Consider the following 14827-nt stretch of genomic DNA (forward strand, 5'->3'; position numbering starts at 1 on the left):
TATTTTTGCTCTACTCTGATTATTCTTACCTTTTCTTTCTAAAGACAAATTTGGATTTCACACTTTGAAATCTTGTGCTTAAAGTGACCTTTTTAGGAATAGGAGACCTACTCTTAGGAACAAAAACCAAAAAAACTATTTTTATAGGTATTTATACGCTTGAGTGTTTGTTCTTATCATACTTGTCTGATTTGGATCTTTGATTGAGTGTGATGAGTTGTGGAGTAATGTCCACAATTACATCTGCATATACATATAGGAAAAAATGCTTATAAAAATAACTAGATAAACTAGATTATCCCTCATTAAAGTATCTAGCCTAATAGATCCATCTTATCTTAAAAGATTCTTTCATACCTTAATAGATTCATCTTATCTCAAAAAGATTCTATCCTATCCTAATAGATTTAACTAATCTAAAAAAGATTCTATCTTATTCTTAGAGACTCGTCTTGTCCTAATAAGCATATTTATCCCCACGACCTTGCTTATCTCATAACAGTGTAACAAACATGATCTATTCCAAAATAAATTCAGTAGATCTTATCTAGTCTAATCTCATTACACCAATTTAATTCTGATCCCATCTAATCAGATCAGATCTAAGCTAATGGGAAAACATGTTAGATAATACTAGTAAAATAAGATTGGATCCTACTCTTATAAATATGCTTTAATCTAAATTGGAGCCTTAGTCCAACCTAGCCATATGCAACTATCTTAACCACCCAATAGCTGCATAACTCTTTTATTTTAACCTAACAGAGATTCTAACCTACCTACACCATATGGTCCATACTATCTCAAAAGACTCTAGCATATCCTAATAGATCTATCTAACCTAAACTAGTCTAATCTAGATCATATCCCTACTACTAATTAAGTACCTAGAGTGGGCGCCCCCGATACCGTGGCTACGCCCTCCCTCCGCTCGCCTCTTCCTCGCCCCCGCCCGCCCACACCTTCCCCACCTCAACGCTACCCCCGCCCCTGCATCCAGCATGCTCCCCGCCCCTCCCCCGCTCCACCGAGACAACGCTGTCCTCACTGTCGCACGGTTCAGCGACGAGATGAGCATGCCCACCGCACCCACCGACCCACCCTTCCCCCAACATTGCCGCACACTATATCCAGAGTTATGTGGCCCTCACCCCCCGAGATTGCCGCCGTCTCCTGCCCGCCATTGCCGCGCTCCACCACCAGGGCCACGACTTCACCGAGGGTCTCCAGGGCCACCTCCTCGACATCAACCTCGTGCTCAATGACTGCGACGCCACCTTTGCGCCCTTCTACGTCGACTACCCGCCCACGCTCCCCTGCTTCCTCTATGGGGAGTCGCTCGGCGGCGCCATCGCGTTGTTGCTCCACCTCCGGAACAGGGACCTGTGGTGGTACGGGGCCATGCTCAACGACACCATGTGCGGGGTCAGTCCGAGGATCAAGCCGCCCTGGCCGCTCGAGCACCTACTCGCCGCCGTCGTCCCCACCTAGCATGTCGCCTTCACGTGGGGCAACATCCCCGAGAGCTTCTTCAAGGTGGACTGGAAGCGAGCACTCGTGCTCGCCTCCTCGCGCCGCACCATGGCTCCGCCTAGGGCGACCACGGTGCTCGAGCGCCTCCGCGTCTGCTACGAGTTGCAGCATCGATTCGAGGAGGTCCAGCTGTCGTTCCTCGGCATGCACGACGTTTAGGACACCGTCTGCGACCCCGCCTGCGTCGAGAAGCTCTGCAGGCGCGCCGGGAGCAAGGACAAGACGCTTCGCGTCTACCTCGGGATGTGACACCAGATTGTCGGCGAGCCCGAGGAGAACGTGGAGAAGATGTTCGACGAAATGATAGACTGGCTCAAGGCACGAGACACCACCTCCACCGCTACAGTGCGTGCGTGCCTTGGCCAGGCGCCCAGCCTTGCCTTCAACAGTTCAACCACGTGCGGTCCATCTGTCACACCCGGTTCCAGGGGGTAGAACCGAGCGCATACCATATGTGTGCCAGGATCCATTTCCACACATATGTTGACGTCACAAGTGTAATATATCAAAAGACAATGCAATAAAGGCGTAAAGAGAGTATAATACTTTATTACATCATCTGAAACATTGTATCTTTAACAAGTATCACATCAAAGTAAAGCGGAAATAAACAACTGGGCAATCTCCCACAGGAAGATGACCGGCGCTTCGTTAGACTTAGAAATCATCGTCGTCGATAAAATCTCCATCAAAGTCTCCAGCATCACCCTCTGATCAAAATTAAGCAAGGGTGAGCTCACTTATGGTCGGGGCTCAGCAAGTGGGGGGAAAACTAATGCAGGTATAACAAGGTGAGGCTAAGTTTGAGCAGTAAGCATTTTAGTTGGTCAACATTTCATTAACAACACCTGTCTTACTAATAAGTGTGAGTCCCAAATATCCCATTTAAACAAAGGAATATGAATATAGCAAAAACACTTAAGTGAAACCACTTAAGCAAATTATTGGCAGATCATCGGATCTCAATTTAATTCCATCTTCAAGTTCAATTATCATGTGAGGAGTCCAGGTCGCTCATAACCGGGAGCACGGCTGATATATCAGTTTTACACTCTGCAGAGGTGGTACAACTTTACCCACAAGCCATGTATCCCATCTAGCCCGGGTTGATCGGAACCTTAGACACTGCCGAGGTGAATGGCTAGGGATCCATTATGAGGCTTTCACATAATACCTTAATACGAAGCAACCCGCTAAGGTTTCTAAGACGATGGTGGTGGCCCCCTGGGTGAAGTACCTTAGCCAAGAATACGACCCCATGTTAACGTGGGCTGCCAGCACCTACCGCTCCCCCTCTTGCCCATCTTTCAGGTAAGGTTGCTAGGCACTAAGCATATAGAGCTAATTACCAAAGCCAGAGCCATGGTAGCACTCGTGGTTGCACTGTTATCCTGGGTGGTCACTCCATGTTCCAATTAAATTTGTAATAATGTTATCTTAACCATCGGGTTAATGCCATAATTGCCAATTAAATCTTTGGAACATTAAAACCAATTAATGAGTGACATTAAGAAATCATTAAGTTGAGCGGTAGCACAAATTCTTGCACAACTTAATAATTTTCCTAGGTTAAACAAGGAATACAGGTAGTAAATCTAGGAAATCCTTAATTAGGTTAACCCATCAAATTATGCAATATATATATAAAAAATAAACATTATTATATGCAATGAATAGGTACAAACAGAATATGCAGAGGGAGAATCCACTTGCCTTGCTCAAGCGAGTCCTGCGGATCGTCTTCGAACGAGTTCGGATCGTCTACCGCACAATCCGCTTCTAATAGGGTCGCATAGCGCACATACAAAAATAAAACATACACCAATAAATAAACATGCACCATTCATAAACATACACCAATACGTCATTAAGCACTCATTAACCTATCGCACTAATCATATCTTAATTACGTACTAATCGCGTAAATACTTATTAATTCAATTGTGGCTATTATTGTGAATCCTAATAGTGAATTTATGAGTGGGTATAATAAATATAGTTTTAAACTAGTATTAATTTATTTTAACATCATCAATGAAGATAAATAATACTTATTGTCTATTAATACTAATAAATAAATTAATACCTTTTCTAACTCAAATTAGTTAGTATAGCAAAAATGCATTTAATAATACTAATATTCTAAAAATCTACATAAACTACTAATTGATCATTTTCTAACACAAGCGAGGTTATTTGACATAAACTAGTACTCTAACAATTTTAAGTTCTAAATCTGTGAACATGTTTATTTGACTAGCAAAAACCTATTTTGCCATCTACCAATGATATTTTCTCCTTTCTTTATAAAAAAAATATGCCAATAAAATAATTAGATAAATCATCTAAAATCCTATATTATTCAAATGACATGAGTTCTATACCATTTTCTAATCCATCAAAAATGCACCTATAATTCTCCAAGTAGTTTCTAGAATTTATCGTGACCAAAATTGACTATAAATTCTTATCTAGTATTTTTATCACCAACGTGTGACTATTAAATCTACGTCATATTTCTCTAAACCAAAATCAACGCGTCGATTACATGAAATAACACGGTGCACGCATAATTCTAACAAATTCCGAAGCGCACACAAATACATAAATCGGAATCACATGTGTTCATATTACAACAAACAAAATATACAACTCATGAATCAAATCAAAAATCACTTTATAAAATACATAAAATAAATTTGTGGTCGTCATCAACCTCGGGTTCGTGCTTGTGACGGGGGATGGATCGACGGGTTTCGGCCGGACGGAGAGCAAGGCTCGACTACGGACGGCGGATGGCGTAGCTCCGGTGAACTCCGGCGACGAACGACACACTCCGGCGAACTCCACGGGTTCCGGCGACAAGCGGCAAACTCCGGTGACGAACGGCGAGCGAGAGAGTGTGAGGAATGGGAGAGAGCTCGGGTAGGGAGGATGGGAGTGAGGGGAGGGCGTCGGATTTATAGGGGAGAGGGAGGTAAATGGAGGGTCGCCGTGGGGGAGAGAGGGACGGCCGGCGTCTTCAATGGTCATCACAGGCGTCAGTTACAAGGAGCATAATAGAGGAGGAATGGGAGGAAGAAACGGTAGAAATCAATCTCCATTAACACCGAGACGAACGGACGACGGTTTCAGCAACGGGCAGCGCGGCTCGCGGCATCGCGCTCGGCTGGCGGCTTCGCGCTCGGGGATGGCTCGGCACGGGGCTTGGGGTCGCGTGCGCGTCGCTGGAGGGCGCGGCTCGGCGGATGCAAGCGCTCGCGCGTGCGGGGCAGTGTGCGCAGGGCAAGGCGTCGCGGCTGGGCTCGGCCGTCGGGCTGGCGGCTGCTCGGCCGGCTGCGCAAATGCGCAGGGTGCTCGGCGCGTCGAGCAGGCACGGCAAGTGGAGAGAGAAGCGAGTGGGGAGAGAGAGGAGTGAGGGAGAGAGAGAATAGAGGAGAGAGGGAGTAGAGGGAGGCGGCGGCTGGGATTTTTCCTGGCCGCGCGCGTGTACAGGGGTTAGGGTTTGGTGGTTTTGGGCCCCTAGTGGGCCGGCTGGGTGTGTAGAATTTGTTTTTTTTTCTAATTCCGAAATGATTATTTAAAGAGCTCGAAAAATCATAAAAATTCACCAAAAATATTTATAAATAAACTACTTGTTTTTAGACTAATAATTACTATATTACCTAATTATTATTTTAATTACTAGGATTTCTTTTTTTAAAAGGAAGTTAATAACAATCATCCGATAATCAATCAAGCGCATACAAAGAAAATGATCAAAATGCAAATAAATAATTAAACACTTAAAAAAATTTATTACCCTAATTAATATAATAACTAAATTCATTATTTTTATTCGATGGATTTTGTGGTGTTACAAACCTACCCCTCTTAAAAGAATCTCGTCCTCGAGATTAAGAAACTTCCGAGAATAGCTGAGGGAATTCTGCTCTGAGTTCATCTTCTCTTTCCCAAGTGGCCTCATCTTCCGAATGATGACTCCACTGAACTTTGCACATGTTAATGACTTTACTCCGTGTAATTCTGCGAGATGTTTCCAGAATTCTGATCGGGTACTCCGAATAAGTCAAATCCTCATTAACATTCAGTTCTTCCAGGGGTAACTGTTCTTCTTGTACTCTTAAGCACTTCTTGAGTTGTGATAAGTGAAATACGTCATGCACATCCGATAATCTATCGGGTAGCTCTAACTGGTAGGCTACTTCGCCTTTTCTTTCCAAAATCTTGAACGGGCCAATATAGCGAGGTGATAGTTTTCCCTTAACCTTAAACCTTTTCATTCCTCTCATCGGTGAAACTTTAAGGTATACGAAGTCTCCTACTTCAAACATCAATTCTCTTCTTCTATTATCAGCATAGCTTTTCTGTCTTGACTGTGTTGTCTTCAAATTTTCTCTGATAATCTGCACTTGCTTTTCTGCCTCTTGGAGAATTTCTGGACCAAATACTTGACTTTCTCCAGTCTGATTCCAATAAAGCGGTGTTCTACACTTTCGTCCATATAGTGCCTCAAACGGTGCCATTTTGAGACTTGCTTGATAACTGTTGTTATACGAAAATTCTGCATAAGGCAAACTTTTATCCCAGCTTCTACCATGCTTTAGAGCGCAAGCTCTTAGCATATCTTCCAACACTTGGTTTGTTCTTTCCGTTTGCCCATCCGTTTGAGGATGATAAGCTGAACTAAAGTTTAGCTTGGTATCCATGGACTCATGAAGTCTTTTCCAAAAGCGCGAGGTAAACTGGGTTCCTCGATCGGATACGATCTTCTTCGGTACTCCATGCAGACAAACAATCCTCGACATGTACAACTCTGCTAACTGGGCTCCCGAGTAAGTTGTCTTCACAGGTATAAAGTGTGCTACTTTAGTTAACCTGTCTACTATGACCCATATTGAATCATAGCCATCCCGAGTACGGGGTAGTCCAACTATGAAATCCATACTGATTTCTTCCCATTTCCATTCCGGTATCTTGAGAGGTTGTAGCAATCCTGCTGGTCTTTGGTGTTCAGCTTTAACTCGCTGACACACGTCACATAATGCAACATGAGTAGCAACATCTCTTTTCAAACCGTACCACCAATACTTTTCCTTAAGATCCTGGTACATCTTTGTACTTCCAGGGTGAATAGAGTAAGCTGAATCATGAGCTTCTCTCAAAATAAGTTGGCGTAAGTGCTCGATTTCCGGTACACAGATTCTCTTCTTAAACCATATTGTGCCTTGTTCATCTTCTGTGAAATCTGGGGCTTTACCCAAACTAATCAAAGTTTTAATTTCCTTAATCTTCTCATCGGACTCTTGTCCTTTACGAATCTCGTCTTCCAAAGTAGATTCGACTTCCATCACTGTTGCTTCTACATTATTGAGAAATCCAAGGTTGAGTCGTTCCATTTCCCAGCACAATTCTTGTGACATCAAATGAGTAGTGATGTTGTTCACTTGACCCTTACGGCTCAAAGCATCAGCTACTACATTTGCTTTTCCGGGGTGATATTGTATCTCCAAATCATAGTCTTTAATCAACTCAAGCCATCTTCTCTGTCTGAGGTTGAGTTCCTTCTGAGTGAATATATATTTCAGGCTTTTGTGATCCGTGAAGATTTTGCACTTGTTTCCAATCATATAGTGCCTCCAAATCTTCAAAGCATGCACTACGGCAGCTAGTTCCAAATCATGCGTAGGATAATTCGTCTCATGTTTCCTCAACTGTCTTGAAGCATAAGCAATCACCTTTCCTTCTTGCATTAGCACACATCCAAGTCCAAGGTGTGATGCATCGCAATACACATCAAATCCCTTGTGGATGTCTGGCATTACCAATATTGGTGCAGTGGTTAACCTCTTCTTGAGTTCATCAAAACAATTCTGACAAGCTTCATCCCATTTGAACTCTTTGCCTTTCTCCAGTAGAGAGGTAAATGGTTTTACTAACTTGGAAAAACCTTCAATAAATCTTCTATAGTATCCTGCCAATCCAAGAAAACTTCTGATCTTGGACGCATCCTTTGGTTGCTTCCAATCCAGTATCTCACTTATCTTTCCTGGGTCCACTTTAATTCTACCATCGGTAACAATATGCCCTAAGAAAGCAACTTCCTTCAACCAAAAATCACACTTCGAGAATTTTGCGTACAGTTGGTTGTCACGAAGCTTTTGTAGGACTAGCCTTAGATGATCTTCGTGTGCTTCTTCATTCAGAGAATATATCAGTATGTCGTCAATGAATACGACCACAAACTGATCCAGATATTCCATGAATACTTTATTCATCAAGTTCATAAAGTATGCTGGTGCATTAGTCAGTCCAAACGACATGACCAAAAACTCATATAATCCATATCTCGTCGTGAAGGCTGTCTTCGGTACATCTTCTGCTCGAATCTTTAACTGATGATATCCCGATCTCAGATCTATCTTCGAGAATATCTTAGCTCCTTTCATTTGATCGAATAAGTCTTCAATTCGAGGTAGTGGGTATTTATTCTTGATGGTTACTTCATTCAAACTTCTATAAACAACGCACATTCTCCTCGAACCATCCTTCTTGTTCACAAATAGCACTGGGGCTCCCCAAGGGGATGAACTTGGGCGAATGAAACCTTTTTCTAGTAATTCTTCTATTTGTTTCTTCAATTCTACTAAATCTTTAACATCCATTCTATATGGTCTTTTCGAGATAGGTGCGGTTCCGGGTACTAATTCAATAGAAAACTCTATATCATGGTCAGGTGGCATACCTGGTAATTCCTCCGGAAATACGTCTGGGTATTCGCACACTACTTTGATAATTTCCAAGGGCTTTTCTTCCAAGTGATTGATCACTGTCTTCCCTTTTTCATCTGTTGACTTGTCTATGTTAACTTGGATTCTTTCACCTTGAGGACTTGTCAACATAATTGTTCCATTGGCACACCGTATCACTCCATCACAACTTTTCAACCAGTTGCATCCAAGAATCACATCAATCCCGTTGGATCCTAGGACCACTGGGTCGACTGTAAAATCTATTCCTTGAATCTTGATATTAACATGAGGGCATGAGTGTGTGGCCTTCATGTCACCTCCCGGTGAACTAATGTGTAATATCCTCTTCAGAGGGTACTTAGGTATGTTATGTTTTCCACAAATGACTCAGTTATAAATGAATGTGATGCTCCAGAGTCAAATAAAACTGATGCAGGTATGGAGTTAACAAGGAACATACCATACACTATGTCGGCATCCTCAGGCACTGATTCCGCAGTGACGTGATTGACCCTTCCTCGGCTCTGGTTCTGTGGTGTCTTGTTCTGAGCAGATCCACGAGCGGGGGTGTTCTGGTCATTCCTCTGATTATTGCCTTTCTGGGTGTCTGCTGGTTGCGCCTTGGGCAATTGTTGGCATAGTGGCCTAGCTCACCGCACTTGAAACATCCATTGGGTTGGACAGGTGCGTTGTTTCTGGCCTGCGTGTTGTTGGTGCCAACTTGACGGTTCTGTGAATTTCCACCAGACCTCTGGTTGGTCTGGGAGTTGCTTCTTTGCTGGTTCTGGTTTTGGTTACTTCTCTGGCTTTGTTGTCCAGAGCGTTGTACTTGATAATTATTTCCACCCTGATTTCCAGAGCGGAACTGCGAACCTTGAGCATTGTTTGGCCGGGTGTTCCTGCTGGACTGACCTTGAAATTTCCTTTTGTGGTCAGATAGCTCCTTCCTTTTACTCTCAAGGCCAATTGCCTTGTTCAGCAGTGTCTGGAAGTTGGGAAAAGTGTGACTCTGAAGTTGGTAATTCAGAGGTCCGATCAATCCTTCCAAGAAACGCTCTTGGCGCTTCTCATCTGTATCCACTTCTTCAGGGGCATAGCATGAAAGCTGAGTGAAGCGATCACGATACTCACTGACCGACATATTCCCTTGAGTAAGGGAAAGGAATTCCTTCTTCTTCAGCTTCATAATTCCAGAGGGGATGTGATGAGCGCGGAAGTTCTCTTGGAACTCCTGCCAGGTTATGGTATCTGCGTTGGGGTGTGCCGCTGTGAAGGCATCCCACCAATCGGACGCAGCTCCCTCGAGTCTTCCCGAGGCGTACAAGACCTTCTCTCAGTCGTTGCACTGAGTGATGTCCAGCTTCTTCCCAATGACTTTGAGCCAGTCATCGGCATCCAGGGGATCAACCGCATGAGAAAATGTCGGCGGGTGATGACTCATGAAATCCCGGTGTTTATCTCTGGCCGGGGGTGCATACTGCTGCTGCTGGGGTTGCTGATTCTGTTGGTTCTGTTGTAATTGCTGAACCGCAGCAGTGAGTCCTTGCAGAATCTGCATCTGGGCGGCGATGAACTGCTCCATATTGGGATTTGGTGGTGGTGGTGGTGGTGCTTGTTGTCCACGCTGGTTCCGGTTGTTAGGTCCTTGACGTTGGTTCACCATCTGATTGGTTAGAAAGTGAACATCTTAGAGAAGAGAAGAGTAGAAAGATTCTAGAGGGGAAATGACTTAAGTTTTAAAATTTTTATATGTTCTTATGGCCATCATTCCATAAGACCATTGCACTCAAACAAAGATCCAAATCAAACATTTCAATCAATCACCATCACATGGTTGATATTTATTAATATGATAACATAAAGAGAGTATCATCGTCTAACGCGAAGTATAACTTATTACATCATGACTCAAAACTCCTAAAGCAGCCTAGTGACGGATCCGGGCTCTCCATAGCGCAGCCTCTTGCGGGGAGGAGACAACGCCACGGCGGGGACCTGAGCTTCTGGCGGATCCAGTCCTTGCAGTTGGGCTTCCAGGGCTGCAATCCTGGCGTGGGCATTCTCCAGCTCCTAGTGCACCCTGTAGAGGTCCAGGGTGGCACTGTCCAGGTCGGTGTTGAGACCGGCCACTACACCAGCTAGGGTGTTGAGGCGGTCCTCACCAGGTTCACCTGGGACAATGTTGGTCTGGCTTTCTCCACGCAGGCGCTGAGGAAGGTGCCTGAACCTCGTGTTCTGCAACTGCTGCCGGTAGGTGTGGCTGAGCGACCACAGGGTCCGACGGGCAGCATCGCTGACCGAGGCAGCGTAGGTGGACAGCGGTATCAGGGACTCGTGAGCAGACAGAGTCCTGAATCCCCTGTCACCTGCATCCATTACCCTGACATGGATGCGAGTGATGTAATAGCAAGCCCGGGGAGGCTCGCTCACTCGCCTCGTCTCGTACAGGGGGCGGACGTAGGCTCCTAGCTCGTGCAGCACTGCCTGCAGCAGGTTGGGGAAGTGTCCTGTCTCGAACATTGATGTGTAATGTTCGACAACTGGACCAATCCCCATGAAGTGGTCCTGCTGGGCGTAGTCAGCTTCCTGGTTGACGTGCTCATCCTCTCCATCGTCGTCGTCGTCATCCTCGTCATCGCCGTCTCCGGAGTCGTCGGGGTCGTCGCCTCCGGGTGCAGGTGCTTGGAAGGCTGGTGCAGATAGTGCTGACGTCGATGACCCAGCTGCGAAGGCCAGGGACTCGGCCAACGGGGTGGGAGTCGGCAGCTGCTCCTCCGAGCTGTCCTCCAGGTTGATTACGTTCTCTACTCGGACGGGAGGGAGATTCGCTGGAGCTTCCTCGACTACCACTGGGTAGACCGGGACCTGCCGGGGCTGAGGGGCGTAGCTGGTGTTGACGCGGGTGGTTTGGAGAGTGCGAACCATCTACAAGAGAAGAGTCAACTTAGTTGAATTTCAAAGAGGTAAGACTGATAAAGGAATTTATAGGAATGAAATTAGCATGTTTTGAACAACTAGGCTTTCCATTTCTAACTAATCTAACGACCTAGGGTCAGCATAGCTTTGATACCACTTCTGTCACACCCGGTTCCAGGGGGTAGAACCGAGCGCATACCATATGTGTGCCAGGATCCATTTCCACACATATGTTGACGTCACAAGTGTAATATATCAAAAGACAATGCAATAAAGGCGTAAAGTGAGTATAATACTTTATTACATCATCTGAAACATTGTATCTTTAACAAGTATCACATCAAAGTAAAGCGGAAATAAACAACTGGGCAATCTCCCACAGGAAGATGACCGGCACATCGTTAGACTTAGAAATCATCGCCGTCGATAAAATCTCCATCAAAGTCTCCAGCATCACCCTCTGATCAAAATTAAGCAAGGGTGAGCTCACTTATGGTCGGGGCTCAGCAAGTGGGGGAAAAACTAATGCAGGTATAACAAGGTGAGGCTAAGTTTGAGCAGTAAGCATTTTAGTTGGTCAACATTTTATTAACAACACCTGTCTTACTAATAAGTGTGAGTCCCAAATATCCCATTTAAACAAAGGAATATGAATATAGCAAAAACACTTAAGTGAAACCACTTAAGCAAATTATTGGCAGATCATCGGATCTCAATTTAATTCCATCTTCAAGTTCAATTATCATGTGAGGAGTCCAGGTCGCTCATAACCGGGAGCACGGCTGATATATCAGTTTTACACTCTGCAGAGGTGGTACAACTTTACCCACAAGCCATGTATCCCATCTAGCCCGGGTTGATCGGACCCTTAGACACTGCCGAGGTGAATGGCTAGGGATCCATTATGAGGCTTTCACAAAATACCTTAATACGAAGCAACACGCTAAGGTTTCTAAGACGATGGTGGTGGCCCCCTGGGTGAAGTACCTTAGCCAAGAATACGACCCCATGTTAACGTGGGCTGCCAGCACCTACCGCTCCCCCTCTTGCCCATCTTTCAGGTAAGGTTGCTAGGCACTAAGCATATAGAGCTAATTACCAAAGCCAGAGCCATGATAGCACTCGTGGTTGCACTGTTATCCTGGGTGGTCACTCCATGTTCCAATTATATTTGTAATAATGTTATCTTAACCATCGGGTTAATGCCATAATTGCCAATTAAATCTTTGGAACATTAAAACCAATTAATGAGTGACATTAAGAAATCATTAAGTTGAGCGGTAGCACAAATTCTTGCACAACTTAATAATTTTCCTAGGTTAAACAAGGAATACAGGTAGTAAATCTAGGAAATCCTTAATTAGGTTAACCCATCAAATTATGCAATATATATATAAAAAATAAACATTATTATATGCAATGAATAGGTACAAACAGAATATGCAGAGGGAGAATCCACTTGCCTTGCTCAAGCGAGTCCTGCGGATCGTCTTCGAACGAGTTCGGATCGTCTACCGCACAATCCGCTTCTAATAGGGTCGCATAGCGCACATACAAAAATAAAACATACACCAATAAATAAACATGCACCATCCATAAACATACACCAATACGTCATTAAGCACTCATTAACCTATCGCACTAATCATATCTTAATTACGTACTAATCGCGTAAATACTTATTAATTCAATTGTGGCTATTATTGTGAATCCTAATAGTGAATTTATGAGTGGGTATAATAAATATAGTTTTAAACTAGTATTAATTTATTTTAACATCATCAATGAAGATAAATAATACTTATTGTCTATTAATACTAATAAATAAATTAATACCTTTTCTAACTCAAATTAGTTAGTATAGCAAAAATGCATTTAATAATACTAATATTCTAAAAATCTACATAAACTACTAATTGATCATTTTCTAACACAAGCGAGGTTATTTGACATAAACTAGTACTCTAACAATTTTAAGTTCTAAATCTGTGAACATGTTTATTTGACTAGCAAAAACCTATTTTGCCATCTACCAATGATATTTTCTCCTTTCTTTATAAAAAAAATATGCCAATAAAATAATTAGATAAATCATCTAAAATCCTATATTATTCAAATGACATGAGTTCTATACCATTTTCTAATCCATCAAAAATGCACCTATAATTCTCCAAGTAGTTTCTAGAATTTATCGTGACCAAAATTGACTATAAATTCTTATCTAGTATTTTTATCACCAACGTGTGACTATTAAATCTACGTCATATTTCTCTAAACCAAAATCAACGCGTCGATTACATGAAATAACACGGTGCACGCATAATTCTAACAAATTCTGTAGCGCACACAAATACATAAATCGGAATCACATGTGTTCATATTACAACAAACAAAATACACAACTCATGAATCAAATCAAAAATCACTTTATAAAATACATAAAATAAATTTGTGGTCGTCATCAACCTCGGGTTTGTGCTTGTGACGGGGGATGGATCGACGGGTTTCGGCCGGACGGAGAGCAAGGCTCGACTACGGACGGCGGATGGCGTAGCTCCGGTGAACTCCGGCGACGAACGACACACTCCGGCGAACTCCACGGGTTTCGGCGACAAGCGGCAAACTCCGGTGACGAACGACGAGCGAGAGAGTGCGAGGAATGGGAGAGAGCTCGGGTAGGGAGGATGGGAGTGAGGGGAGGGCGTCGAATTTATAGGGGAGAGGGAGGTAAATGGAGGGTCGCCGTGGGGGAGAGAGGGACGGCCGGCGTCTTCAATGGTCATCGCAGGCGTCAGTTACAAGGAGCATAATAGAGGAGGAATGGGAGGAAGAAACGGTAGAAATCAATCTCCATTAACACCGAGACGAACGGACGGCGGTTTCAGCAACGGGCAGCGCGGCTCGCGGCATCGCGCTCGGCTGGCGGCTTCGCGCTCGGGGATGGCTCGGCACCGGGCTTGGGGTCGCGTGCGCGTCGCTGGAGGGCGCGGCTCGGCGGATGCAGGCGCTCGCGCGCGTGGGGCAGTGTGCGCAGGGCAAGGTGTCGCGGCTGGGCTCGGCCGTCGGGCTGGCGGCTGCTCGGCCGGCTGCGCGAATGCGCAGGGCGCGCGGCGCTGGGTGCTCGGCGCGTCGAGCAGGCACGGCAAGTGGAGAGAGAAGCGAGTGTGGAGAGAGAGGAGTGAGGGAGAGAGAGAATAGAGGAGAGAGGGAGTAGAGGGAGGCGGCGGCTGGGATTTTTCCTGGCCGCGCGCGTGTACAGGGGTTAGGGTTTGGGGGTTTTGGGCCCCTAGTGGGCCGGCTGGGTGTGTAGAATTTGTTTTTTCTTTTTTTTTCTAATTCCGAAATGATTATTTAAAGAGCTCGAAAAATCATAAAAATTCACCAAAAATATTTATAAATAAACTACTTGTTTTTAGACTAATAATTACTATTTTACCTAATTATTATTTTAATTACTAGGATTTATTTTTTTAAAAAGGAAGTTAATAACAATCATCCGATAATCAATCAAGCGCATACAAAGAAAATGATCAAAATAAAAATAAATAATTAAACACTTAAAAAAATTTATTACCCTAATTAATATAATAACTAAATTCATTATTTTTATTCGATGGCTTTTGTGG

General features: G+C 44.1%; 1 pseudogene; it reads left to right on the plus strand.

The window, feature by feature from the left end:
• Positions 1-1001: 1001 nt before the first annotated feature.
• Positions 1002-14827, plus strand: part of LOC103652021 (caffeoylshikimate esterase-like) — a 45834-nt pseudogene continuing 32008 nt past the window's right edge.

This window comes from Zea mays, chromosome 3 (genome assembly GCF_902167145.1).
Source record: "Zea mays cultivar B73 chromosome 3, Zm-B73-REFERENCE-NAM-5.0, whole genome shotgun sequence".
NCBI classification, from domain to species: domain Eukaryota; kingdom Viridiplantae; phylum Streptophyta; class Magnoliopsida; order Poales; family Poaceae; genus Zea; species Zea mays.